Source organism: Poecilia mexicana, unplaced genomic scaffold (assembly GCF_051168715.1).
Source record: "Poecilia mexicana isolate PSO_F unplaced genomic scaffold, ASM5116871v1 scaffold_17, whole genome shotgun sequence".
NCBI lineage: Eukaryota > Metazoa > Chordata > Actinopteri > Cyprinodontiformes > Poeciliidae > Poecilia > Poecilia mexicana.
This window is the reverse complement of record NW_028263386.1, coordinates 14,630,482-14,657,789: the sequence shown is the minus strand read 5'-3', so window position 1 is coordinate 14,657,789 and position 27,308 is coordinate 14,630,482. Positions and strand designations below refer to the sequence as shown.

Here is a 27,308-nt window from a genome sequence, read left to right as displayed (position 1 = left end):
AGTGAGATACGATTGAAAATGCAGAGGCGGTCTTCTTTTAAGAGCTTTTTTTTTTTTTAAGAAAATATGAACAGTTCTGTGTGCATTTTTTTTTTTTTTTTCCATTTTCGTCAGACCTTAAACCACCATACCAAGAAAGTCTGTGCTGCAGCACTGGAGATTTCAATCTGCCTCCCAGCAGGGTGAAATGTTCCCCAGTGGAATCTGAGGCCCTCGGGTGTTTGGTTCCTTCAGTAGCTCTTATTGACCTGTGCCCTCACTCACCCTCTGTCCATTTGGCTCAGATGGTCTCCAAAGGAAAAAAAAAAGTACTAAATAAACTTCTATAAACAAAGAAAGTTTAAATCCCAATGATACATCTCCTGTAAAAAATAATAATAACTGAAGGCTATTTAGCAGAATAGGCTAAGAGACGGTGGAGAAAGGGTGGCTTAAAAGCATAGTTGGTCAATTATGATCTTTAGAAGAGGGCAGATGCACAGACATGTAACCACACACACACATTTGACTTGCCTCATTAAAACCCATCCAGCTCCTGAAACTCAGACATGTGAATGTTTCCCTTGAGGAGTGAGGCAAGCTCATTCTGAGAAAAACAGGAGACTGAACTTTTTCTTTTTTTGTCTTACTTGCTTATAATTACAGAGATTGCTGGAATGCATGACCCCGGAATAAGGCTGAATCCTGGGAGAGTCCACTAGGAGCATCACCGTCTTCAGTCTGTGGTGCCTCCCCGGTTGGATGCCACCCACACTGTGTACGGGTGAGGTCGTTGAGGTGCCTCCAACACCAGAAGAGCCCCCTCCGGAGGCTTCACACTCTGCTCCAATGAGCCAAACTCCTGAGGCTGAGAGAGGGAGAAAAAGAAAAAAAAGTAAAGAGTATGAGTGACTGAAAACGCTGGCCTCTGAGTACTGATGCATCTACTCACGGTAAACTGATTAAAAAAAAAAAGAACAAAAATTACATGGAGAGCTAACAATCAGAGGGCTTTAGATTTGGCAAGCAAGGCGTGAGTTCTGCTTTCCAACTTCACTGTTATCCAAATTGTTGCGCAATTAGACTTTGGAGATAGAAATTATCATATGTATGCAGTCCAAGCAAAATCAGAGTCTGTCTATACTAAGAAATGGTGCAAATAATGAGACATGTCAGGAACAGTTGAGGGTAACAATTTAAAGGACGTCAACAAAAACAGAGAAATATGTAGCGCAAGTGGTCATCGTCCACAGTGACCTTCCAGCTGGAAATCTGCAACTTCCATCTTCCCAAGCCAAGGAGCCCCACGGAGCAAATCCCAAAGCAGGTCATTAGCACAGTGGTGTCACCAGACAGCAGATCCTGGGCCAGAGAGGGAGTGAGAGGGGGGACTCCTGGCACCAAGGCGGCTGCTGTGCGCTTTGACATTCAGGCCTGGCTGATCTATGGGGTTGGGGAGATAGTGCCCTTGCTCTGGGTCTTCATGAGGAGAAGGTCCTGGCAGCTTCCCTTCTGACTTTACTCAATCATGAAACTGAGGTCAGAACATGTTGCACTCACATATATCCTTCATGTAACGGTAAGATGCATGGAATGTTAGCTCTACCGTGGTGACAACAGAGTAAGTTGTGTGACTTCAACATGCAATTACCGTTTATTTAGACTAAAACGTAGCAAAAACATTCATATATCCTGAGGTTTTGGGGTGTTTTTTCCATTTATGTCACCAATTAACCACAAAGTAAGTACAAATGTAAATTTGTGCTGTCCACTTGATTTCTGTTCTCTCACAAAATTCAGCAGAGAAAAACCTCAATAATGAAGACAAGAGAACACAGCAAACAGGTCAAGGATTGAAGATGAAGAGAATTTTAAAGCAATTATAAAGTAAAATAATGTCCCAAGCTTTGATTGTCTCATGGAAGACTGTCATAAGGCAATCAAAGCACAGAAATAAGATAGCAACGACTGTAGCACAACTACAAACCTACCGTTGACAGGGCCTTTCAGAAAAAAAGTTTGGATAGCATTTATCAGGGGAGCAGCCAACAAGTTTGAAGAAAATATTGAGATCAAGAGCTCAGGGGAGTCTTTTGACCAGACAGTCTTTTTTGGGAACTTAACAAGTCTGGCCTTTGAGGACAAGTGGCAAAAAGAATCTTAAAGAAATTGTTGTTGTTTTCCGTGAGCCATGTAGGAGGCACTACATGGCAAGTAACTTTTTGGTTTGCAAACTAAACAAGACTGGACAATTGCTGTACACAGACAGCCCATGCATATTCATGTCAGAATTAACGAATAACAAACATTTTGTGTTTTTATTAGGTGCAATTTTATTTTATTTTTTTTATTTATTTTTCTTATAAGACGAATAGTTTTGTGTTGGTCTATCAGATAAAATCCTAACAAAACAAATCAGATCAGTACTTGTAGTTCTGATACGACAAAAATGTGACGACTCCAAGCAGCATGAATACTTTTACAAGACACTACTATAATCAATAATAAAACACATTCACAAGCTGACTCCTTTTAAGGTACAGAACATGTTTAGATTGTAGATTTGTGCATTTAAACCAGCTTAGCATAAGTTTTTTGTTGTTTTTCTAACAATTGTGTAAAGAGTGGTACAGAGTAGTGTCATACTGTGATAAAATTATTCCAGGGGTTTCATGTCCTTCACAAATAGCTTTGACCTCCACAGCCCATATACAGCAAGTGGTGACCACTATAAACATGCCAAGAAAGAGGATCCTCTGGGGACATTAGCGTGCGCCAAGATGAACATAAAAACCTCCCAGAGGAAGATGGACATTTTTCCACTTGGCACTACCTCACAAGATGAAAGGAACATAGAGCATACCTTTCTTCACTTTAAAATGGCTCTTTTTTTTTTTTTTGTGTGTTCATTACCGCACTCTCATTAAGAGATCCTCACATTGAGATTAGATCAAATGTGCTCACCACCATATTTGCTGGTACAGTGAGTAACTATGCTGCAACATGTAGCTGTGACACATAGACCCTCATCATACAGAGCATTTTACACAAGGAGCTTGACACCTCAAGACGTGTATGTTTATCAGGTTCAGTGGATCTCACATTGAATTTATCACATCGGTGAAGCAGAAACAGTCTATTATCTGTACATTAATGAATAAATATATGAGGAATTTGCAGAGTTTCCATGAATATTTTTAGGCTTTAACTCCGTATAATAGAGATACGCAAAAGTATCCATTGAGTTTGAACTTTGTCATATTTTATCAGATTAGAATCACAAACTTCATTGTGTTTTATTAGAATTAGATGTGATAAATCAATACAAGTCGGTGAATGACTGTGAAGTTAAAGAAAATGTAAACATATTTTCCTACTTTTTTTTTTAGGGCTTTCAATGTATGAAGGCCTTCAAAAAAATTCAATTCAGAAACTTAATCAATAAATAGAGTTCCCTGCGCCATCCGCCTGTGAACTATGTTCATTATCATGCTATGGAGATACGTTTATTCAGTATGGATAGTTAGTAGTTAGAGTTAAAGAGACAATGAGTAGAAGTAAACACAGGGCAATACTGGAAGAAATGAGTTAAAGATTCATTTCTTCAAGAGACTTGAGGCTGCCAACTGAACACTGAACCTAAATATTCAGCAGTATGGAAAGATTTAGAAGAAAACATGTTTAAATAATAAAAGGCCCAGTCAAACCTCAGACCTAAAAGTGATTTAGAATCTGACTTAAAGGGGAAAAAAAGGTGCAATCTCACTGAGCTTGGAATGTTACAGAAGACTTTGCAAGCTGCAGATGTGCCAAGATTGTAGCAACATCTTTAAAGACTTGAAAATGCCACTGCATTAAAGAGTGAATTCATCTTTAATGAATATTGACTTAAGGGAGCTGCATACAGATGCAACACATGTTTTTTTTTCGTGAGGTTTCTACATGTACAATATGTACAAATTTTGGGTTTATATTTCATCTTATTAAATCTCAATCGAGTGCGTTGACATTTGTGGGGTGAGAAAATGTAAAAAAAAAAAAAAAAAAAAAATCAATGAAATTCTGTAAATACTTTTGTAAGGCACTGTAAACATTTAAAACCAAGAGCAGTCAAATCAGTTTATTTAAAATATCCCCATCTGCATTCAGTTGCAAACTGTCAATAACAATTTTGCTGTAAAAATTAAGAGCAACTGTCACCTGCATCCAATTTATGTTAGGGTTGTCTCTGGAAAACAGTCATCTGTGTAGAAAGACTGACGACGTGTGAAGAAATGTGGACTAGATCGACTCCAAAGGATTAGAAGAACTCCCACTCCCAGGCCATGCAGGCATTATTCATCCTTCCTCCTCCTCACTTCTCTCACCTTCACCGCTGCCACCCATCAACCACCTCTCTCGCTCCCCGATGACTCCCCCCTCCGCCTCTCTTACACTTGCAAAAAACCTCTCCCTGGACTGTGGTGGCGGGAGTTGGGAAAGCGTTAATTAAAGGAAAAGGTCAACACTCTCGGGGGCGGCAGAGGGTGCACACAGGAGGCTCCCATGATAGAACAGCTGCTCGCTGTTTTCTCCCACAGCGTCCACAAGGAAGGCAACCAGCAACTAGAGATGGAGGCCAGGCAACTTGGGACTGCAGGCTGAATCTGGAACCAGGGCATAAAGGATGGAGCTGATTTGACCCTCGCTCTAAAGATGAGGCTGGGAGTGCAGGCGGCGATTTGACTCACCTGTCCAGAATTTTGGTCTGAGTCTCGGCTATATGCCGATTAGCCAAGGCCTCTGCTCCCTGCTCTCACATACCCTTATTTAGACAACGAGATGTATGTCAGGTCTGTTTGCAGAGGGGAACAAAGAAATGGCACTAAAAAAGGAACATGAAGAAATGAAAAAAGGAGACGCAAGTCTTGTTGGACACTAAAGAATGGGTCAAAGGGACTTAGCACGCAGAGACGCTGAGACTCTGTGAAGACATCCTGCACAGCTGTTGTCGCTGACTGCACCATGTGTGAGGTAGCGTGCTTGAGACATCATTAAATAATGATAAATCATCTCTTCATTTTTCCCAAATATATAGCATTATGTTTTTTTAAGGGACGCTCATGAGGGAAAATGGTTGGCCTAGTTTAGGAGAGTTAGCAAAAAAAAAAAAAAAAAGGTGTTTTTGCATCAGCTGGGAATAAATGATAAATGGATCACATTGAGCAGCAATATCTTAAAAATTAATTTGTTAAATCAGGAAAAGAAAACGAGACTAAAATCTAATTATTCCTGTTCTCTGTTACAAAAGAAATCACACACTGAATTCAAAGTATGGTGCCTCACAGTCGCGATATTAAGCCAATATTTTGACATTCAAGAAAATAAAGAAGAAAGAAAACACTGATTGCCACTTTAATTAATTCCAATAAATACTCATGAGCTTTTTAGTCAAACAAAAGGGAGTGTAACACTTTTTCCTTCCTTTAGCCCCCAAACACGCAGACATAATTAAACATCTATCCTCAGAGAAGAAGTGTTCCCAGTGGAAGGTTGTTTGGTTTAAGGATTTGCTCCGTGATTTGACTCACCGGGGACTCTCCATTTGAGTTTCAAGGTTTTATATCTCTAACAAGGCTTTAATTGCCAAGGTAACAGACCACCTGATTAAGCCTGACAATACGTCTGCCTTATTTGTGGAGCAGGAGAGAACGAGTCGAACTCGCCGAAACGAAAGGGTGACAAAAACTGAGGAGGAACATTCAAATTCTGTTTTGAGGGAATTGTGCATTCATGACAAATACATGCGGTTTATTTGGGCAACGAGCTGAGAAGCATATTGTGTGGACATGCACTTCAGCAGACTGAGATCTCCTCAGAAATTCTATTTACTGCACATCAGCTTTAGAGATGCTCTGTAGTTGCAGGAAAGATCCCAATTCTACTGAGAGTGTGGAGGAGGCGGCACTCAAAGCCTGAGGTCCCATGCCATGTGCCCTCCTTATTGTAACGAGTGCATTTCTCTCCTCAAACTCTGACTGGTGAGTATGTCAAGGAAGAAGAGCAGGAGCAGGAGGAAGAGGAGGAGGAGGGTGATATTCTTCAGAGGAGAAGGGGAGCGTCTGGTGGTGGAAAACTCTGTCTTAAAGTCCCATTTCTCCTGTCAGAGGGCTGACACGGAGCATCCAGAGACTCGGGGCCTTTGGTGCTCTGAGTCTGGACACTGGCCTAGATTCACACCCTCTATCCCCCCCTCTACTCATCTCTACCACCCTTCTCCCTTCTGCAACATCTCATCTACAAAATACTCCTCAGCTGCCCCATCTCATCTGTTCTTTATTTTCATCCAGCTTTCAGTGAACTCTTCCCTCCCACTCCAGTCACAAAAAAGTTCTTGTGTGACTTGTTCTTTTCTCTGGCATCCTCATAGTTTCCCTGTAGTTATGAATTAAGAAAGTCTTTCATGTGATCATTGCGTCCCTCATCAATACTGAATTGATTTTCATTATATAGAAAAAGTTAAGTTGACTAACAGGTAGAAACACCTACAAAACCCAAATCACAACAAACAATATAAGTCAAGTTATTGTCTCGGATTATGTATGAAACTGTTTTATTTGGTTGGTTTTTATCGGGTTGATCTGTTAAATATCGCAACATCTATATAGTACAAGGTGTTAGTGTTTGTTATCCAATATAACCTGTTTTTCACAGTATTAGAATTAGGTTTTTCAGGCCTACAGTCAAGTAAAATCCTTCATTTGTTTTTAAATGTTGCATGTAACGATCGTAATTTGTGGATGACTACGATTCAATTCTTTTTCATACATATACCTGCACACTTTTTTATTAGAGACCTTTAACAAAGAAGTTGTACAGGTTTTTGAGAAGCTACTGTGTTAATGTTTGCGTCAATGTTAAATGAGGAATTATTGCAGTGAGCAATTTACAGCATCAATACATTATGCATTCCAGACTATAGTTGAATAGTTTTAATAAACTAGATTTATTTTTAAGAGTTATTTAAAGTACATCAAACCTTTGTCCACAGCAAAATCATTCAGGATCAAATCACATGAGAAGATGTGTGCAGTGTAAATTTGATTGCTGCTGGTTGAAACATTGTTTCTATATATGTGATTATGTTTATATATAGTGGTATTTTGAGAATATTAAATCTTTTTATGAAATAAAATATAGCTTTCTGTGTATCCATGACAACTGATTAACAATGCTGCTGACTGAAACCATCTGCTATGCAGTGTTCACAAAACCTACTCAATATAGTTAATGCAAAAGTAATAAGTGATGCTGGAAAAGAATCATTAGATTTTTTTTTTTAAGTATATCATATTATGTTTTACTAGCTTATAACTTTAATAATACTGGTGACAAAAAAAAAGTTTACTTGAAGTACTGTATCCATTAAATTTGAATTGTGGATTTGACAGAGCAGCTGAGATTGACACCATACATACAATAAAGTTGACTATAGCCAACTTTATTGACTATAGTTGAGAACTGCTGTTTGGGTTTTGAAAAGTTAAGCAACTTAAGTCAGTCAGTTCTCTCTGTCTGTAGCTGATATCCAGTATATATATTCTCTCTTCTGTGAAGTTTACATGCACTCAGATCTGTCCCCTGAATACAGGCCCGTCCTCATTCGAAGCAGTCCGAACATGACAATATAAATGCACCTCTGTATACAAATGACTTATGTTCACAACCCCCCGAAATAACACTTAAAGCGCCCCTGTCATGTGAACATGTTGTATCTGCCACTTTGTGAAATTCAGCCTGACACAAAGCTTCAACTTTTGCACCTCACATCATGTTGTGAGTGTGTGTGTGTGTGTGTGTGTGTGTGTGTGTGTGCGTGGATGCGTGTGTGGTTATGGAAATTTTCCATGTCAGAGTTGCGCTTTCTCCTTGTTTCTCTCTCTGGCAGGTGTAAATGGTGCAAGTTTCTGTCTTGTTCAACACCCGTGCTATTTTGATGTGTTGGCAATTCCTTTGCCAGACCAATAACTCCCTCACACCAACACTACTCTTTCATGCTGCCTGCTTTATTCTCATTCTTAGGGGAATCCTCCTGAGATACATTGGTGCGCCTCTTAATTTCCCCAGGGATGCATGCAGGAAACATACACTAGTGATTTTCCAGGGATGAAACACAGACAAAACATTAGACCACAATATATCACGACATCTACTGTTGCTGGGTCACATAACCAGTTAAGCGGGCTCCATAACTTGTCACGAGCTGATGTTTTATAATTCTCTTATTTGCTTGTCACTCATTTTAAGTTTGCTCTTTTGTTTTCCGGGCTGGGGGAGAAGAAAGAGGGGAGGTGGTGGAATTATTATCAGCAGCAACACGCAGCCAGTCAGCGAGGCAAAGTGAGGAAGAATCCCAGGAGGCGGTGTGGCCCGGCGGGTTTGGTTTGTACACCCGTCACAGACTTCTGAAGGGGTGACGTGCATCACTGCTCCACTGAGGGAAAGCCTCTGCCATGTTTACTGTCATGTTCCAAGGTATGCTACGTGGCTTCAAACACATCAAACACATCTACAGGAATACTGATTTTGGGAATGCCATGGGGAGCCGCACAAAGGTACACAAACACTCCTGAAAACACACAAGTGTGCCTTAAGCTTTCCAAAGTAACAGAAATAAATACAGTTTTAAAAATTCAGTTTATGATTATAAAACAGTGGTATGTGAATAGAGCTCAGATAGATGAAAATTACTGGATGACAAGATAATGTATTAGACAATTTCTCAGACTTGTAACTAAATCTGAAAATGTCCACTCCTCTCTGCCGTACTATTACTAAAGCTTCAAGTGAAAGCCGTAATACATATAATATGATGTGTAAGGTGAAAATGAAGTCAGTATTTTGTTCACTCTAAAAGAACTGACTACGAACTTTTTCTGCTTCAATCAGCATAGCATCACAAAGAGTCTCTACAATATGAGCATGTGTTACAGAGCCAGTCAGAAGAAATTATTATGTACAGTCATAAAAATTTTGGACATGAAGTAGGACAGAGTCACAGCTTTTCAAGTCGTAATTACAGTTAGTCTTTATCTCTTTCAAGCAGAGATGGCAACTAACGTTTGATACTCCAACTCAACTCTCGCTTAAGTTAGAGAACTTAAAGAACTCAGAGGCTTGAAAAAATGTAAAAAGTTTTCCAGGTTAGATACGTCTTATCTAACCTGGAAATTCTGGCTATTGAGAAATGTCTTTTTATTAATTAAACTTAATCACAGCTGATATGAGGCTGCTACTGTTCAGTCTGTGCTTGGGTCCAACTCCTCAAAACTATACTACATACTGTCCATTAACTTTTTAAAAGGTTTAGGTCAGCACAATTCTAGAAGTCTAACGTCAGCCTGCTTTATCCATCCTAAAACCTGCACAGTCAAAAGTAAGTAAAATAAGAACACTCTGCCAGCTGTCAAGCATTATGGTGGCAGCATCATTCTGAGGGTCTGTTATCCTGCCATAACATGGGATTATACAGAAGGATGACAGACTATTCTTTCATTTCAATTCAAATAAAAAAAAACAGTTGAAACTTTGACAGAATCCATGATCAAGCTCTAAAATGATCACAGATCACCAAAAGCAGGTTTCCAAAGTGTGGGAAAATATCCAGCCAGAAATTTTGCATGATGTCTTTGATGTCTACAGAAAGTGGGGCGTCATAAAAGGTGAAAAATAAATGTAACCTTGTGCACCCAGTTTTAAAGGTGTTTGAAAATGTTTGTCATAACATCATCCAATCCCAAATGCAAAGTTCAAATGCAGCATTAAAAATCAAAAATTTATAGAACATTCATGCCAGTGATGAGTGTGTCTGTGTTTGTCGATCGCACCGTACATGGATCAGTTGATATAAACACAAGGTTACTAAAAACGTTATTCTTCCAACACAATCAGAAGTCTTTTGGAGTGTGCCATCAAAGAGCCGAGCTTGATTTATGAGGAACAGTTAAGAGCGATTTGACTAGAGAAGGGCTCCCCTCCCGGTTTGCCGTGCACGGTGCCGAGGAAGGCTGAGTTGTTTGCTGTGCCTCTAGGCGTGAGGATGAGGGGAAGCAGCCTGGAGTTCCTGCCTGGCTCAGGGGGAGGTTGGACTGGATTAGACGGCTGACAGCTGGGCCACATCTCTGGAGGCGCGGGGCGAAGAGACCCCCCGTCTGCCTGCCTCTGCACCAAGTGTCAATTTGAGCATGAAGGAAGGATGGAGCGAGCCAAAGAGTAAGTAAGTGAGCAAAGTGGGGCCTCTGGTAGTCCTGGGTGGATTGACATCAGCTGTGCATGGACTGTGCACACCGTTAGGCATCAGGAAACACACTGTTTATTTAGTGGGTTTGGACTTGGGGTGCACAACGGAACACGGACACAAGACAAAGTACTCCTTTAAGGTTGCGGCTTTTGACCTCTCTAGTTGAAGCGGCAGCGCTTATAGTCAAACACCGCATGGTATCAGGAATATAAAGCAGCCTTAGTTATTTGGATTTAAAATATATCCTTTGCTATTAGCGGAAGCATTTATTAATCAAAGCATAATCTCCTTTCCACTAAATCAAAGCCTCTCAATGATGCAGAAATGGCAATGAAATGAACTCCCCTCAGGTGGTATCCTGTACAATTATGTGCAATCAAGATTAAAAACTACTTCAAAATCAAGCTCACTTCTTATTTATCCGTATTTTCAGTCCTGCAATATTTCATTAAATCTTACCGCCACCAGAGCTTGCATTATTCCATAAGCTTGAATTTCAACATTTGCCCCAACTTTCAGAAGATAGTTTGATAAATTACTTGATTGCTGGATGCACAACCAATGGCATAATTTACCTCAGCATCTCACTGTTAATATGAAGAATGTTCCAGGGCCATATGAGGATTCTTCACCATAATCGGTCTTCTCTAATCTTCAGAGACTGCTTTGTGTTTTTTCTGCAACCGAATCTTGGCGATCATCGGCACGTGGGATGAGGGCTGCAGTCTACTTTATTAGCCGGTGATGTTCTAATGTGATTTATTTTTATAAATGAGAGTAAGATGGGAACACAAGTGGGGGTGGAGGCCAGTATGCAAATGCGGACCCTCATTAAACACCACCAACACCACACAACATTATCCCCAGCACCTCGGATTGTTTGTGCGCATTAACGAGGTGGAACCGAGTCAGCTAACTAATGACAGTGTAATGATCACAGCATTTATGATAAAGTCATCAGAAGGCTTGACACTTATGTATTTGATGTATTATGGGGGCCTTCTGCCTCCCTAAGACTGTTGCGGACCTCAGCTTGCTCCTCGTGGCTTCATCTACGTTCGAAATTCGTAAGTCATTAAAATGTTACATATAAAATTGTCAGCAGTGACCCTTAGTGACTGCATACAGCTCATTACGTTAACTTCTGAGGCAAAAACTTTGTACATTCAGTCTAATGGAGATACAAAAATATACAGAATTGAAATCAGTTATGGACTTTTTGTTACAGTTCATGGAATCAAAATTACACAGAAAAATATGTGCTTTTATATACAAATGCTTACATAGAATGTCACAATTAAATATTTATTATTTGTATTTTTTCTGATATTTTGGGGGAAATAATATCAGAAAATGTAGTATTTCTCATCTCAGTTGAGTCTGCCTCTCAAAGTGCTAATTGCTGTTGCTGAACAGAATTTTTTAGACCCACTAACCCATTAATTACAACTCTTAAATAATGTGAGTTAAAACAGCATTTAACTTTCCCTCTGGAATATTTTTTTTTAATTGAATTGAAAAGGATTTGCTTTATTTTGACCCCTCCAGTTTTTGTACTCTTCTTCTGGTATTACGAGGAGTCATCTGTCTTTAAAGGTTTTATTCTGAACATGCCACAATTTTTACTGTCTAATTTGTCCATTTTGTGCCTGTTTGGCATCTTATGATTTTAATGATTTTTCTGAAATCAACTGATGGCGTACTGCAAGGAACAGTAACCCTCGTACAAACAGTTTTGTGATCACTGATGTGTAAAGGAATCAGAACTCCAATCAATGGATGTAGACAGTACACAAAGCCTACAGAAAATAAGCAAAAGTTCATGAGATTTTAACACTTTGTGAATAATCATCTATGTAAAAAAACGAACATACCTAACTAACTTATAACTTTGAACTAAGTTCAAATGTAAAAACATGGTTTGTTTCCAAATATTAAACATAAGTAAAAAACTGGTCAAATGGAAACACCTAGTTAAAGTTTGGGAGTATAAATTGATGAAGGGGCAAACTGACAAAGTGCTATTCTATGTAAAATCTAAATTGAGATTCAATCTTTCTTCCCGTCTTATATTGCCCAGATAAATTTCTGTCCTGTGCTCAAAGTGACTTTTATAAGGCTGAACCTCATTTGGCCTTGAAAAAACAGTGTAATATTTATTAAACCTTATTTCATGCTCAAAAACAAAACCTAAAGCCTCTTTGGTACTTCTGTATTAGTTACTAGAACCACAGAATTATGGCAGCATAAAAACAATGCCATAACTCGTACATGAACGAGTTAAACCTGGATTTAAATATTTAACACGGATTAGCATTCTTTTAAAGGCATTTTGAGAATATTTATGTTTTTTGTTAGAAATATAACAAAAAATGTGTCTTTTCTCAAAAAAATTTGATTTTTATCTCACGCCCCCCTCCCTAGTTCTCCCTGTTGTCTAGTCCCATTAGCTGGATGTATCATTACCACCCCACTGGATTCAGCACAAAATGTTGTTTTAAATCTCAGAGGATGAATCTCACATCTTGCACCACCATGTGTTTAAAACATTTCTTAGCTTGCTTTGTGTTGTATGTGCGGGAATTTGCAAAAATGACCACGCAAGTCACTGCAGCAGTTTTATTTTTGTTCCTTCAAACTTTCTTATGATGTCGGGATGAAGTTCTCTGGGGATTATCATGAGCCCATTTCTGCATGGAGATATTTATCTTTATGGCGATTGCAAGAATGAGCAGATTAACCCCATAACTAGCAGACATCTTATAGCTGATCTGAGCATCATTAGTCCACATTAATAACCCATGGAAGTGCAAATGGGCTTTTTTATCATCTTAATTACATGACATTGGAGCTTTTTATCTAAAGATGACTCTTTAAAGATGAGACCAGCCACGTGACTTCAAGGTGCTTGTTTTTTTTTTGTTTTGTTTTGTTTTTTTGTGCGCACTTCTGAGATAGAAACAAAATAGTACTAAAGTTTTGTGCATGTAGACACACAGATACAAGTCATCCAAACTAAAAAGGCTGCCACTGCCCATTAGAGAGATGGATTGACAGCAGTGCAGAATAAATCTTTGTGGCACTGAGTCAGAAATATAAATAGAGCACCTAAGATAGATTTGTCTCCGGTGTTGATGAAGTTACCTTTGGGGGGTTAGAGCTCTACCTTTTTAGTAATGAGGACAACAGCTAACAGTTTGGTCTCCTAATGAGAAATGATGCTTTTGGAGGTGTGATAGAAAAACAATGTTGCAGAATAACACCTCTGTTTTGTGTTATCTGAGTCTGAACAAAAATAAGCAGATTGGAATTGAAAGAATCAGCCCCACCTTGTGGCTTTGATGTACACACACACTTCTTTAAACAACAAAAAAGAGGGATTTGGTATATAAGAACTGTGGGTGTGCACATTTTCATTTAGCATAACAGGACAGATTGTCATTGAATTTTTTTTAGATTCTTTCAGAAATTTATCTAATAAACTTTCAAAAACTGATTAAAATGAACATGCATTTAACTGAAAGATGAAGTGCGGCCTTGCCCATGAAAATATCCTTTGTATTCCCAACAAAGATAAGAAAGTACACCAATAATGCAAAAAAAAAAAAATTCTAATTAAATCAACAAATGATGTTGGAATCAGGTAGGAGCAAGAGGGGAGGAGCGTTCTGTTACCCATTTTATCATCCAAGTGAGCCGTGTACTAATTATGCTATAGCACCCAGTCAGAGCCCACATGAGACTGATAACACAGCTCTGCCCAGGGTTTCTGTGATTGCACTCTCTTGCTCCCTTTCCACCATCTTATTGGACAAGGCTGCGCTGCTGATATTCATGCAGTAATAGGATGCATGAAGACATAAAACAAAGACAAAGGTGGTAATCCATTTCGTTCCCCTCCTTTTGTTCTCCTTTTAACCCAAGTTCGAGAACTGGCATCCCATTAGAGCTCTATTGCTAATCAATGTGCGGCATTATAGGTTGTATAAATCACAGTCTGACACCTGCTCTATGAGTCGTTAACAGAGAGGTCACCAGGGAAGAATAAAGGGAGCAAACATGCAGACAAACTGAACGACATACCTCCACCTCAAATTGAGCTATTGATACAGGAACATTAATACGGAGCTGATCAGCTGAAATGTTTTTTTATTTAAACTAGAAGGCCAAACCTTCAAATGACCACATTTCCCCTTTGCTAAAGCAAATATGTGTAATTTTTTTTTTCTAAAAGCACAATCAAAATCACCCCAATTCCAGATAATGCTTCATAATCTTGACTTAAATAATTATTTGCAATTTAGCAAACAACCCGCCAACCACCGGAGGTGTTTTTCAAATTTCAGACAGCAAGAAGAGAGAGTGGTTCCTGTGAAAATTTTTAATTGAGGATGTAGTCATTCTGCCTGAAAAGGCATGCAGGAAAGTGCACACGCAGGCATTTGTAACCTGAGCGCAGTTACAGAGGGGGGACCATCTGAAGACTTGCAGCGCCTTTGATGTTTTCTGAATACGGGCATAATGCATGTGTAATTAATAAGCCATTTGCATATGATGAACTAGGGCACTTAGTCAATGTTCTCGGGATACAAATACCTGAGGAAAACAATAACAACTGAGAACATTAAAAAAAGGGATTCTTTGCAAAAAAAAGACAAATCTTTGGCCCACTTTGGATTAGAGATACATTAGCCACTAATTATGTCCTAATTGCCAATATTTTAGCAGGTGTTTGTACTTATCCAGTGGTAATGCCCTCCTGGAACAAACTCATTAGGGTTATTCTCAGGTGGATCCCAGCAGTCCTTTGTGATTATGAGGGGAGATGGACTCATGGTCAAAAACATTGATATTAATGAGGCAATTGAAGAGGACAGTGTTCATAAAAAACAACAGTAATACTACTACTAATAATAACAATAACAATAAATACAAGTAATTATTTAAAAAAAAAAAAAAAAGAAATATGCAGAAAGAGATGCCGTCCTGGGCACAAGGAATTATAAGTATTACAATTATGATACAGGCACTTTTGACGAGATACTTTTTTTGCAAGAGCCCCTTTCAGAGAGGAATATTAATGTTTTGGTCAAATATTGCCAAAGCAATCAGAGACTCTGAGAAGTAGAATTTTCTAACTAATCAAACAGGAAATGTAACCCTGTTCTTGATTAAATATTGAACTTAGGAGTTTCAGATATCCTTTTTCATAGGCCTGCTGGCATTTGGCAACAGGGGAGAATCAAACTCCCATAAGTCCCTGGAGATGGTCCACTCCAGAAAGGAGCTGAGCCAGCAAGTCAAATTGTAGACATGTCACAGCGGGAAAGGGAATGAACAAAAAAATAATGCATCATGTGCCAGTGCTCTTCATATCAGAAATTATGGCGACAGTGTAAATAATGCTATGGAATGCAGAGTTGATGCATGCCTGTTTTCCATTACATATTGAGAAAGTTTTTATTAGTGAAACACATTTTAAGTCTAGATAGCACTGCTATGTTGTGCCAGTAAATCTACAGTAATTGATAGTACTTAAAGGAATAAATCACATTCATGATTGTTTCCTTCTATAAGACTTATTTGTCATGTTTAAGCCAAATTTTTGGCTCACCAAGAGTGTCAGCTGTATGTTTACCGTCAGCCAAAAATTAGTCAGTGGGAGGCCCCAAGACATTTGAATACAAATGTCGATATTCCATAAGAAATCAAAGCAAATTTAGAAATATTTCAAACTGTAATTTCTAAAACTAACCTTAAAAAGCCGTCTTGTTTCTTCATCTTCAGAAATATGCGCTCCATTCTGTCGGTCTATGGCATGAAATCCAACAACATTCAATCAAGTTTGTGGTTAAACAGTGTACAATTTAAGGCGGTAAAAAATAAACCCACCATTATTTACTGCTATTGCATCAACAATGATATTTAAAGCAACACATCCTGTGATTTAATAAAATTGATTTGGCTAATAGATTAGTTTACTGCTGCTATATTTTACAAAGCCAATACAAATTCATACACATCAGAGTGACAGTGCTAGTCAGAACTGGAGAGAAAATTACATCTACCTTAAATTGACCTTTTCTAACATACATTTTTTTCACAGTCAGATATTCCTGACTCTAGCAAATCACAGGCAAAGTAGACTCACTTTTTAAACCATTAAGTAGGGGCTCCCATCCTACCCACTGCCTCTTGGACCACATTTCTATGAAATTCCTTCTCCACATTGGGTAAAAAGTCACATATAAATTATATGAACTTGCATTTGAGTTGGAGATTTTACTATCAATATCAGTTTTAGGGTTTTTCTGCTGCAAGAAGCACTTTGGTTCAGGGAACTCTGGGAAGTGGGAACACTCTGAGCAAGAGGGTGAGTGGGATGCACAAATAGACGAATTATTGCAGGTGACAAGAGAGGAGAGGTTTACTGTGAATTAGAGTGAATGAACACCAGGGATGAATAATCTGGATAATCTGGAGTGTCAGTCCATATGGAGGTTTGGAGTAGGTGGAGCGATGGAGAGCGTAGCTGGCTTCCATCTTGGTGGAACAATGAGAGCAATGGAGGCTTGAAGAAGGAGGAATGGTGAAAGCGTTGGAGGGTGGATAGGTTTGTTAGGAAGATGAAGGTGAAGAAGCACACCTACTTAACTCCTCCCTCCAGTAAAGACCTGCAGCTCCAAGATTAGCTGCACCTTTTAGTCAAGTCCTGGAACTCCAGAGCAAGGGAATAAATCACCACACAAGCAAAACACCCCGGACACCTGACATCACCCACCTGAACGGCTGCCAGCAGGTGTCTCAGAGGATCCAGAAGGAAGCGAGGACTGATAGTCCTGAATAAGTATTTCGCCTAAAATGAAAAGGTGGGACACCCAAGAAAGATCCTCAAGGCCATAGCTCTCCCAGTCAATGAGATCTTTCCATCCACGACCTTGTCAACAGGAATCCACAATCAGTCACACTGAATAAGTTTGCCTACCAAAGTCACAGGTGGATGAATGAGGTTCAAAAGAACGACACAAGGTGCTGGAACAGACAATATCGTTCTGTGAGACTTAAAAGTTTGCACAGGTTATCAAGGAGGCAGTCTTTAAAGGTCCCAAATGTCAGGACCGCTGTAACAGTGATACGCATAATTTGAAGATTGGTAAAAGGGGATTCAGCAGTGGCAACCGAAGCGCTGCTTTTAACATTCAGATTGCTTCCCATTTATTTGCTAACCAGCAAACCTTTTACAGTGTACAATATTAATGTTTTGCATTAATTTTGTTTTGTAAACCTTGTTTCTTTTACTCACAAGTAACAATTGACTTCACACATTACCATCCTTCACTTAGATTAAGACAACTAAGGTGTAGTGTATTAAAAAGGAAAAATCAAGTGTTTTTAAAGATTTACTGCATTTAGCTGTATATTAACTGGTATGAACATCAAAATTTCACACCAATTTTAACTTAATAATGATCAAAAATAGAATTACAAGAATATCGAGAATTTAACATGGCATTAGCTTCTGGCAACTTTAACTTCTGAATTCCCACGCTTCGTAAACAAGGAATATTTTCTCTACGTTTAACTTCAGCTAGACTCACTTTCCTCTCAGGCTCTAAGCTACTTTATGAGACAATAAGCAATATGCACTGAATATTATTCAAACAAAAGCAAAACAAAAAAAACCTAAAACCCGAAGATAGTAAGATATCACAGTCCTTCATTTAACCCAGTGAGACTTCCCTCGCGCGGGTTGGCATCCTGCCAATCTAAACCTTGACCGGTCAAACTTACAAATTAGCAAAAATGTGCACAGGAAACGTAACACAGTGCTATCGACTGATCAAATAAGATGACAACATCGTACAGAGTCGTTTTGGTGTGTTTACCATGTACTAACCTGAAAAACAGTAAAACAGGATCCAGCAATATCGACCTAAGCACTGCCTTTAGCATTGAGGCAAAAAGGAAGTCTGCCCAAAAAGCAACCCAGAAGCAATGCACCCCAAACAAAGGTTCCCCCTTGCCACTACTGCTCCCATCTCAACCTCATGAAAACAATGCATGCAGGCAGATTTAACATGCCAAAATTCAAAAACGGCATATTTTGTTCATTTTTGAGCATTTTGATGGTAGTAGATGGTGACCAAGTGAGACTTGAAAAGGGGATTGATTCTTAGGTATACATCTACTTCAGGGTTTTTAGGCACAGTCCAAATTAAAGTAAAGGGTTTTCAAAATTATCTTTTTTCTCTTCTCTCAAATGTTTCTCAAAAACATAACATCATTTTTTAAAACATCTTCAATGACACAAACTCACAACCCAAACAGTAATGAGTTTGTATGAGTCACATAAAAGCCTGGCATTTATGACAGTCACGAAGATGCATCAAAAAAAAAAAGAAAGGGTCATATCTGTGCACAAAGGTTGATTTTATTACATCTGACTTGGTTGGGTTGAAGGTTATATTAGAGTTGAAGATATGACATCATGTCTAAATTATCTACTATGTTAATTGTTTGAAAATATTATGCAGTGGTCCGTCTTATATTGACACGGTCAGGAATATGGTTTTCAAGTGGAACCTAATAAAACACTGAATATTAGCATTATTGACTAGAGTTTAGTGTTTGTGTGGTTCTCTACAGGTTCACAGTGTTTAAAGCTGTAGAAATGTAGATTTAGACAGGTCTCAAAGTGCTGGAAATCCCTGCCGTCTACCTTTTTGTGGTATCGACAATACCCAAAACTACCCCACTGCCACCTTCCCTCCAAGTCTCACAAGTCTAAAATGTCTTTTTGACGTTCCCAACTCAAATCCCAGAGTCACATCAAAAATCTGTTAAACTTGTTTTTTTCCTCCAAATTTTTCTTCTGCTCCCCACGCTCACTGTTGCATTGTTCGACCTTGAGTGAGATGCTGTCAGGCGCTTTTTAGAACATAAGCGTTGCAGTTTCCCATAATCCACTGGGACCGTGGAGGTGAGAGCTGTGGCCCAGTAGCTCTCTGAGTGGCTGGCAGTGGATCAAAAGCAAACGAGGTTCCTGAGCTCATTCCAATTATAACAGCACACACTATCAACTACAAATACAAACAGCACATAAGTGATAGTGCTGGTGGCCTGGAGGATTGCTGCGAGAGAGCAGGCAGCATGCTAATCAGGATACCTCTTGCCATGGGCTATTTAGGGAATAGCCTCACATCCCACCAATTCCCTTTGCCTTAGCCAGGGAGACGAAAGAGAAGAAGGGGGGTGAATTCCCTGAGAGCTCAATCCAAGGACAAAATATTAGAAAATGGATCTTTATCTTTGCTCTTGGCCAATATCCATATTAATTACAAAAAGGAAAAACAGCACAAAGGTGCTAAATAATATATAAGGAGATTAGTCCAAAACATGCAGCTACAAATTATGGACCTAGATTTGTTAGTTCAGTCAGAATGTGATGTAAAATCATGTTAATATATACCAAGACAAATTTTTATTTTCTTTGTGCTTCATTTAAATCTCAGCAGTGTTGTTGACGTCATTATGCTCAATCCAAATACGCCGCGCCATGATTTAACATTTGCAAAAGCAGTGTGGAAAACATGGCCCTCAGTCATTTGCACATCACTTCGCAGTGTTTGCAATTAGTTTGGTTATCCATAACATCTTCCCCACCATTTGTTGTAGCCAATCCAGGAGAGTGATTTATATATCAGATCGGCTGCCATCCATGGGGGAAGGCAGTGAGATGTTCGGAGGTGTTCTGCTGTAACAATCAAACTGACTCGCCTCCTCCTCTTCATCCTCCTCCTTATCCTCTTCCTCCTCCTCCTCCTCCTCTCACCGACAACCCCTCAGAGCTTGGCAACTCTCCAGAGCCATGCAGGGGCGGCGGAGTACAGCGGGAGCCTGAGTGAGAAGCACACATTGTGCACGACGGGACCCCAGCAGCCCCGGCCCGAAGGCACAACTCTCAAGGACATGGAGAACTGGGGCAGAGAACTTCCGAGCTTCCCACAGTGAGGGCAAGCAGAGGAAAGGGGGAAAGTTTCCAAAAGTGTCTCGGTGTGCATGCAAATAGCATGTGAGATCTGTTGTAAGGAGAAATACATCACTTCAACAAACAGCGAACAGCACCCTTCACGTTTACTGGTAAATATGGATTTTAAGATAAATCAATTGTTTAAGTAACATAATATTACACCCAAAATCTGTGAAGATGTGAACGTTTAGCTGCAGAAAAATATCCCACATTAAGAAAAAGAACTTAGAATTGTTGATTTTTGACAAAATCAACAATTAGAGGAATTACAAAATAGTTCCAATAACTTCAGTTTACGTGAAGCATTTTTAAATATTAATCAATAATCTACAACTTCCTGTCTCCTCCCTGTACAGCTATCCTGTGATTCAGGGGATCATTTTCACTAGCTACTCTTACGAATGAGAAAGATAAGACGAGAACATGCCATTCAAATAGTGTTTGTTGATTTTCAGCAGATGGCTTCAAAAAGAGGCAACTTGCCACATTTCAAGTAAGAGTAAAATCAAGATGTAGCTCAAATTGTCACAATGAAGGCTGGATAAGGTTTCCGGTTTATTTTGGCATATCGATTGAGGCAGATAAATATCTTCAAATCTCACTGCTAAAAAAGATAAACTTAGTTTCAGACATTTGCACAACATAACAAATAAAAAATAAAGTGCATTGTTGAGGTTCTTGTTTGAAAAAGAATAGTAGTATGTTTGGAGTGAGGGTCTTTTTTTAAAGAAGTAATAGCTTAATATTCTACTTGCATTAGCTAACTCTCTTGGTGTCTTCTTTTTGTATAAATTGATTTTCGGTGGTACAACATTGTGAAGTCTGATTCTTTTCAGTAAGTCCAAGTTGAGCTAAGACCAAGATAAATTTCTACTGTGTTAAGACAACTCCAGTCTCAAAAACTTTATAACGGTTTCTGGTGCACTACTTCATGAAACTTTAAACAGTCGTTCTTTCTGTCTTAGACAATTATGTCTATAGAAGCAACTGAATGTTTACATGTGAAAAAGGTAGTTCGCCATCAAAGATCTTCCTATGTGAAATATGTACTGAGAATGGGGCATGTAGTGTTTCAAGTTACAGTAAAACAGTCCCAAATACTCAGCCAGTTGTTCGACTAGAGTGCAGGATGAATAGTTTTGAGAAGCAATTGTCCTATAGGTCGTGAGGAAGTGCTGTTGGACTGAAACACTAAGCTTCCCCTGATCGATTCTGGTACAATGCAGTGGGCAAACGTCCCACCGATGCCTTCTGTCCTTTTTCTGGGTTCTTCTGAAAATAAATGTAATGAGAAAAGCATTATTAATCTCTCTTATCATTCACTGAGGCGTTTTGATCGTTATTGATCTATAAAAAAAAACTGCCATAACAGCTGGTGTCAGAAATGGGAGAATTTGAAAAAAAAAATGCTGGCACAATCCTAAAAATCTTTTGTATTTGTATGACAGCTCAACCAAACAGACCCATCAGAGTAAAATGGGCCATTGAGTTTTATAGTGTACATCAAGTGGAGTTCTGGGTTTTGTACTCTGCTTGTGTACTCTGAAAATCTGACACTGCAGCTTTCTGTCGATTTTAGATGTTAACGAGTCAGTAACTTTATGAGTCAGTGACTATTACATTTTTGTGCAGTCTTTATTAATAATCTGTAGTTATATGTTTTTGTGAAGCAAAAGCAAAACAAACAAACAAAAAAAAAATCTGTATTCAGTTTTATATAGAAACATTTTCCAGCTCTGGTGAAACAAACAGCGGTAGCAGCAAGCCTTTCTTTCATTGTCCCTCCAGTTAGGGGTTCAGCTTTACTGTGGGTCAGCCCCCTCTCTCCCTCAACATCAGTGGGAAGGAACCACACTGATCTGAGATGGAGTACCCCCGACCAAACCTTACAACATCGACCCATGCCACCATCCTGGGCTTCTAATGGAAGTCCTGGGCATCCAGACGCCTCCCCTGCTCTGACACGGGCGTCGTGTAGCGCTCCTCTCATCACTGAAAGCAGCAGGCCTCACAGCTCTCCTCCTCTCTCCTCAGGGCAGGCCTTTTTGCAACATCGCAGGCAGATGTGTCCAGATGAGCACGTTCTAATTTGTGGACCCAGGTTAATGCCCTGCCAGAAGTCCCGGAAGATCAATAGCTTTATTTCCCTAAAATACCGGCGTGGTGAGAGGCAGCTTACGGGGTGCTTTTAATACCGCTACAGTTCCAGCGATGACTGGGTTGTATTGATTGTGCCCATGTGGAACTACGTGCGCCTTCTGGGGAAGGATCTATTTGTGTCACCCTGGGCTGGGATGGGGGCTCCGCTGGAGGAGTAGAGAGCTCAGCCAATGGAGGATGCCAAAAACATCAAAACAGCCATGTTTACAGATTACCCAAAGGGAAAGCAAATTACAGCAATTATGCAGGCTGTGGGAATACTGATATCAGCATACCTGCTATTTTACCCAGAGACTACTTTTTTGGGGGCCACAGCGCATACAAAACACCACACTAAATTTGAATTGATGGCTAAAGCTCTCAACAAACAATAGGATTTAAATGAAGCGCTGCGCACCAATCGCATGCAAAACAATGTCTTTCTAGGGTATCAACGTGTCCGTGTATTTGTGGTTCAAAAATATATTTTCAGTTGTTTTGAAATTTGATATGACAACTTACCCACACAACTGTGAAGCAAGCATGTGTCTGCTAAATTTGTGATACGTTATTATTGATAGGACATTGTTTGAACCACATGTCGATGTTAAAGTGACAACCAATCCTGCCCTGCAGAGGTTTAAATAACTGTTGTATGAATTCTGTTTTTGCACAGATTTCATTACATTGCTACTTGTCACACTTTGATGTTTCATATTATCAGACTAATTTTAACGTCAGATAAAGACAGCCTGAATTAAAAAGCAAAGTCCACACCTTCAGCAAGCAACCATATCTCAATAGCTAAGGGTCCAGACCCCCCTGAACAAAGCAATGTGTTGAACAAGCTGCTTGTTTTTACCAAGCTAACATAAAGTAGGCACAATCTCAAAAAGCAGCATAGTTTGCCATGATTTAAAGAAATTCAAGAACAGATGTCACAATGACAAGTGCACCTCTGAATGGATCAAAATACAGATGAAGATAAATTGAGACTCATTGCCGGCTATTGCAAATATTTCACTCTAATTTTTGCTGCTACGGGTGGCAGAACCATTTATTAGGTGTAGGTGGTAATATACTTTACACATAAGGCAGTGGCCTCACACTCCAGTCCTCAAGAGTCGGTGTCCTGCAACCTTTAGATGTGTCCCCTGTCCTACACACTTGGATTGAATGGCTAAACTGCCTCACTTGCATGCAGTCAGGCTCTACAGAGCTCTGATAATGAGCTAATATTGGAGCCAGGTGTGCTGAAGCAGAGAGACATCTAAAAGTTGCAGGACTTCAGTCCTTGAGGACTGGAGTTTGAGACCTCTGACATGAGATGGTGTTTGTTTGGATAGTCTTTTCTTTTAGTAAATGAAGTAAAATTTCCTTTAGAATCAGAAATATTTACGTGTCAAAAATGAAGAAAAAAAAAAAGCTGAAATAAACCTGTTGTGGGGCTGAGGGGCTGACTAAACCTGGTTATTTTAAGAAAACTTGAAAACTTTAAGTTTCAAACATGGCTTTTCTTTTATTTGAACCTTGATTGTTTGTTTTTTTTAAATCCTGAATTACAAATTGACTGTAATTCATGTCTATTGGGAACAGATAAAAACTGTACTTTGACAACCTGTGCCATATTTATTTATTTATTGAAAATTAATGTAAAATGTCTCTGTAAAAAAACAAAAAAAAACTAACAAACTAAATACAACAAACATTGTACAACGCAAATATTCTTGAGTGGTATTTTAGTTTGTAATCAAATAAAGCAAGTCAGTGACGAGTGCTGATTATTTATTTCTGCTTCAGCTGAAAATAAATAAGCAGCAAATGTCTCCTATACATTAGTGAAGAGAAAACATGTATTGAGGAGGAGCCTTATCCAAATGGAGAGCCTTTGTTTGCAGCTGTCGTGACATATTCATGACTAGGTCCATAATAGTCAGATTCCTGATATATCCCCTGGGGAGAGCAGAGAGAATGGTGTCACATCCAATTACTGCAGCACATACTAGAGGTAAATCAAGCCCCTGTGCCATGAACTCTGGAAGCTAAGGTGCAAACACACACACTGCATGAGCAAAGTTATATGAAAATTAATATAATATTGGAAAACACATTCTCCTGGTTACTTAGAGGTCATATATGGATTACACATAGAAATGAAATTGGCTGGAGGCTGTGGTTTGCCTTCTTCTAAAAACATAAATTGACATAAAGAGGATCCAGTAGTTGTGTGGCGCAGACGGTGCTTGCTCAAGATTTTGTTTTTACGGTTATAGATCTGTCTGGCACTGTGCAGAAATTGAAATTACAGATGAGGACCAAAGATTTGCCCCTCACTGAATGAGAAAACAACCAGGTCACCGCGTTCTCCCTTAAACCTTCCTCTAACCACCATTAAGACGCTTTTCTGCAGAGCGAAAAAGGAAAGAAAGAATGCCTTTGTCTTCATCCTCCACGGTGGTCTTCGGGAGGCACGTTGGTTTTAGTGGTTCGGGGGGCATCTCTGCAAGTGCACAGTCCTGTTTCACCCTGGAGCGGTGCAAAAGCTCCTGCCCAATAAAACAGGCTGCATCCCCAGGGCCCCTCCCTCAAGCCTCCAGTCAGCGCTTGTTTTTGCACCATTTATTTAGTGTGACACATCTCCAATTAAACTGTGGAGGCTGCTGCATTCCCCCCATAACTACCTCTTATACCTCCCCATAGACTTTCTGTCACACCGAGAGTGTGAGTATGAAAGAGTGAAAAGGAGAGCTGGTTGGAGGGAGAGAGAGATCACATCTTGCCTGCCAGCTATGATCACAATGTCATTTTCTCCTCAGTGGTTAGGTGCCTCCTCTGAAAGGTGCCCTGAATTATAATTATCAAAATATTGAACAAGATAATCATCCCCTTTAATGATGCTGCCACTTCACTATTTGCATTGCAGTACTTGTAGCTTTCTGCTTTTTGCCAGACATACATATATAGAAAAAGACTAAGAAGCCACAGACAAACGCGTTTCCAAAAGGCTTGCCCCTGATTCTCCATGTCTTGCATCCATCATTTTAAATTTAAGAATCTTTCATCTGAGCCAAGAGTCTCCTTGCCTCCTCTTCATCCTCCCACAACGGCCTCACACATGGTCGCAGGAGGAGTGACTTTGTCCGACCCCAATACCGTCTGCAGGAGCGCAGCTGAGGGCAGCAGCTGCCAGGGAGGACTGGTGGGGGAGCGCCCAAAACGCCGGCTCTGCCAAGCGCCCAGGCCAGGGGGAGGCCCAGTGGCAGCTGGGAAGGGTGGGGCAGCCAGCTGTGGAGCAGCAGGGTGGTGTGGGGTGATGGTGCAATGCCACTAAATCTTAGCAGGGAAACACAAATGTAAATATGAAATCTAAACATACAGGTATGGTGAACAGGTATGGTATGGTGGGAGTTAAAATCTTTTTTTTTTTTTTTTTTTTTTTACCTTGCAGCACTTTTATCGCTCTCATCATCGCTTCCACCATCTGTACCAAGTCAGTGGCCCTCTTAACACCAAACGCAGCTCTCTCGTCACGTGCTTCGGCCACACATCTGTTGTACCATCTGCATAACTCCCCCCAAAGTGACAGGTAGTCCCTCTACCTCTCTGGAGGAAGCGGCAAAGGAAAGAGGGGGCACGGAAGGTAATTTTGGGTGTAAATGTGCTCTGGACCTCTCTGGATGCATCTGGCCTAAGCAGACCACTGCTGAGCAGGGCAGGGTCATTATCAGTTGGATACTCACAACCACATAAAACAATTAGATCATACTGTCACATTATGACAGCACCAATAGCGCACATCTTGTTTATGATATGTGCCACAGGATGAATGCTTTTGCTCTTGCAAGAGTTCATATATCTGAAGCCTTTATCGTGTTTTTTTTTTATTTTTTTTAATGGGCCTATTATCTTTCCATTTTGAACAAGTTGGGGTGGGCTATACAAAACAGGTTCATTACATTTTATGCACAAAATCAATGCGCCATTTTTGATATCTGTCATTTTTATGTAAATATGTAAGCTGTTTCTGGCTGCGCCTCCACCTCCGTGTTTACTTTCACACTTTATACACTTGAAAATGGCTGCAAACAGATGCACAATTGTACAACTGCATGTCTTTGACCTGAGTCAGGCCCAGAAGAAGTGCTCAGCCATCAATGACACAGCAGTGGTGCTTGAACATGTCACATGTCCGCAACTCTTTGGCATTCAGTGTTATTTGTCCTCTTAAGTGGTCACAGGATTTCCTGCTTCTCTTTCCCTCGTTTTTTAAATCATTCCCATAAAAAATTTTAAAAAATGAAACATGCAGAACATTTGAGTCATAAAATGTAAAAACTTTTATGACTTCGGCCGCCACTTTCAGTGGCTTCACTTAGTGTCTTGTACAGCACTTGCCTTTTTCAGCAGCCATTGTACAGCGCATACAGCAGTAAAATCAGCTGACCAAATGTCCTAATCTTCTAATGAAATGGGCAGTGCTCTGCTTGGGTTACTATGTGAGAGGACTGGATTGATTGGGGTTTCCAGGTGAGGAGCAGCACTCGCCAACCGTAACATCATAATGGGCAGGTTTGTCAAATGGCTCCTTTTCCAGACACCAAAATCCAATGATTGCCAAAAAAATGGTGGAATGTTTTTCTTTTTGTTGATTTGTTTATTGCTTGGACGATTTCTAGAAGCAGTAGATTTAAATGGAAGTACAAAAACATGCAAAATGTGAATTTTACATAATAGGTCTCATTTAACAACATTCATTAAAATTTTCTGTAACAGACCAACACTAAAGAGAGAATAATTCTGAAGCATTCAAAGTGTTTTTCAAAGAAAGAGAAAAATGTTAAAATGCAGAAGGCGTTTGTATTTATTCCCTTGACTTACAAC

General features: G+C 39.6%; 1 long non-coding RNA gene across 1 annotated transcript; it reads right to left on the bottom strand.

The window, feature by feature from the left end:
• Nucleotides 1-442: 442 nt before the first annotated feature.
• On the bottom strand, nucleotides 443-18,270 carry LOC148154760 (uncharacterized). The gene is made up of 3 exons (XR_015765922.1): nucleotides 18,156-18,270; nucleotides 16,014-16,069; nucleotides 443-847 (listed from the first exon to the last, which is right to left on the bottom strand). It is a non-coding gene; the product is annotated as an uncharacterized LOC148154760 (long non-coding RNA).
• Between the last annotated feature and the right edge of the window lie 9,038 nt (nucleotides 18,271-27,308).